This window comes from Callospermophilus lateralis, unplaced genomic scaffold (assembly GCF_048772815.1).
Source record: "Callospermophilus lateralis isolate mCalLat2 unplaced genomic scaffold, mCalLat2.hap1 Scaffold_237, whole genome shotgun sequence".
Lineage (NCBI taxonomy): Eukaryota > Metazoa > Chordata > Mammalia > Rodentia > Sciuridae > Callospermophilus > Callospermophilus lateralis.
The window spans coordinates 605,321-608,075 of NW_027513245.1; the positions used below are offsets into that span (position 1 = coordinate 605,321).

Sequence of the window (2,755 nt, forward strand, 5' to 3'; positions counted from 1 at the left end):
CCCGCTCCTCTCTCGACCAAGAAACCCAGTAAAAACAAAAGCAAAAGCCACCAAAGAGGCGAGGCGAGAGGGCGAGATTCCTCCAGTCTCCAAAAAAACTCCCCGGCTTCTTTCTTGCTGGGGGTGCGCACAAGTCTGGAAGCTCGCTGGAAGGGGGGGGTCTCTTCAAGCAAAGGGGAGAAAACTCAAAGTAGCTTTTTCGCCATCAACAACATCATCAATAACAATAAAGGTCGCCCTATCTACCTCGCCTCTTGCGCGTCCCTCTGCGGGGCCCCGGTGCCACGGCCCGGAAGGTGGGGATGCGGCGTGGGTCCAAACGCCCCCGCGCTCCTCTCCAAGCCAGCGCTGCTCACTTTTTTCTTTATCTTCTTTATATTTTCCGTTTTCTCTTCATCTGTTTTTTTTTCTATTTGTTCTTTTGTTTTCTTTATTTTTTCCTCTCTCTTCCCCTTGTCCCTTCTTCTCCCCGTCCGCACCCTTCAGTAAGTGAAGACCAGGTTGGAGATGCTGGACTCCAGCCAGTCTCCCGAGATCATCTCGCTCACCTTGGGCGTGCAGTAGTCCGGGAACTCGAAGTGCGAGCGAGAGCCGGGCTCAAAGTTGAAGTCCAGGTCCTGGTCCAGCGCCGACGACAAGCTGAAGCTGCCCAGGTACATGCTCTCAAAGTTGTAGCTGGGGTTCAGGTCGAGCAGGTCGTCCTCAAACTCGTCGTCGTCGGAGCCCGATGAGGAGGAGTGAGACGAGGTGGAGGACGCGTGCGAGGGCGCGCTGGACCGGGCGGGAGAGGCGGCGCGCAGGCTGGCGTAGCCTCTGTGGTCCTCGGGCGAGCGACTGGTGGCCGGCGACGAGGTGGCGCTGCTGCGGCCGCTCAGGCTCAGCGCATCGGGCGAGCAGCCCGCACCCCCCTCCTCGTACAAGCCCAGGGGGTCGCTAGGGTCTGCGCCTGCGCCCAGGCCACCCACCAGCTAAGCCGACGCGCTCAGGCCGCCGAACAGGTAGACGCGCTTCACCTTCTTCTCTGCCAGGTGTTTGCCCGGGGCCGCAGCGCTGGGAGTCCTCGCCTTGTACAGCGCTAGGTGGTCGGAGGCCACTGCGGCGCCAAGGGGCAGCAGGGCTGCGCCCGCCTGCTCGGCGGAGAAGGAGGTGGCCGCAGCTTTCCCGCCGCCTGCCCACCAGGACCAGCTTGGCGTGCGGCTTGCTGAGCCAGCCGCCCGCGTCGCCAGCCACCTTGGAGCCGCAGCTCTTCTTCTGCACGGGTTTGGAGTTGGCGCCGTCGCCTCCCCCAGCGTTGCGGCTCCTGCCGCCACCGCCGCCCCGAGGCTGCCTCCGCCGCTGCCACCGACATTGTCTCCCTTCTCCCTGGGCTTGGAGGCGGCGGCGGCTGAGGAGTCGGAGCTGGCTTTGCCGGACTTAACCTTCTTCCTAGGCCGGTACTTGTAGTCGGGGTAGTCAGCCATGTGCTTGAGGCACAGCCACTCTGCCTCCCGAATGAAAGGGATCTTGTCGCTGTCTTTGAGCAGCTTCCAGCGTTTGCCCAGCCTCTTGGAGATCTCAGCGTTGTGCATGTCGGGCGACTGCTCCAAGATCTTGCGCCGCTCCATCTGGGACCAAACCATGAAGGCGTTCTTGGGCCGCTTGATGTGCCTGCTCGGCGTCTTGCACCAGCTCGGGTCGTCGGCCTTGCAGCCCGTGGAGGCGGTGGAGCGGGCGTGGGGGAGGAGGCGATACCCAGCTCGAGGCCAGCGCCCGAGTCGGAGCTCTCGCCGGCCAGCAGCGCTTCCGTGTTCTCGGCGTTGTTGGCTTGCTGCACCATGGCCCCGGCTCCACGGGCGCCCACGCGCGCTCACACCCTCGCAGCAGCCGCGCGCGATCGCTGGGCCCTCCCGGGCCAAGCACACGCCGAGCTGGCGGACGCGCGCGGCTGCCAGGCGGGCCCCTCAACTCCTCGGAGCGGCGGAGATGGGCGAAGAGAGAAAAGTCCCCAAAAGATTCGGGAGAGGAATACTCCGCCTCTCGCAGAGGAGTTATAGTTCCCTGACTGGAGAACCTCTCTCCCCCGCTGGCTCTGGTCTCACCGTGCTCACCGGGCTGCAGCTTGCTCGGTGTGGGCTCTGAGTCTGGAGACGGTGCTAAGGTGGAAGAGGAGTTTCTTGAATGATGGTGCTGAAGCTTCTTCAACTGCAAGTTTTTTTCTGCCGCCTCCCAGGCAAGTCTCTCTCTCTCTCTCTCTCTCTCTCTCTCTCTCTCTCTCTCTCTTTTCTTTCCCCTGAAGCAGTTGATTCCAGTTCTTGAGCGCACTCTGTAGCTCAGGAAAGCGACATAGTCTCTATCACTTAGTCCCTTTCCTACAATGCAAAGCAAAAACGACTCTGGCTCCGGAACTCTCTGTGGGGGGAATCTGCACTAAGGAGTTTGTGCAATTATTTTGTTGCAAGGTAGGAAGCCAAAAAGCCTGCATGCAACAGACTGGCATGAATAAATGTATGTTTTCCCCCTCCCTTCTGCAAGAAGGGAGCTGGTAATGGCAGAGTTCCTCTGGTGCAGACTCTTAAAGAGCCTGCAAGAATTAGAGACCCACTAAACAGACCTCTTCTCTGCACACACAGTTTCTCTTGCTGCAGCTTAGAGCAGTGCGGGGGTTTCTGTTCTGGCGACTAAAAGGCTCAGGGGTCACTTTAGTTAAACTGGGCTAACTGGGGTGCACAAAATAACCACACAAGAGACACAAATACGTTTTTCTTTGGAGTTGCTG

General features: G+C 60.0%; 1 pseudogene; it reads right to left on the reverse strand.

Annotated features, from left to right (window-relative positions):
• Positions 1-482: 482 nt before the first annotated feature.
• On the reverse strand, positions 483-1,816 carry LOC143640421 (transcription factor SOX-4-like; annotated as a pseudogene).
• Positions 1,817-2,755: the final 939 nt, after the last annotated feature.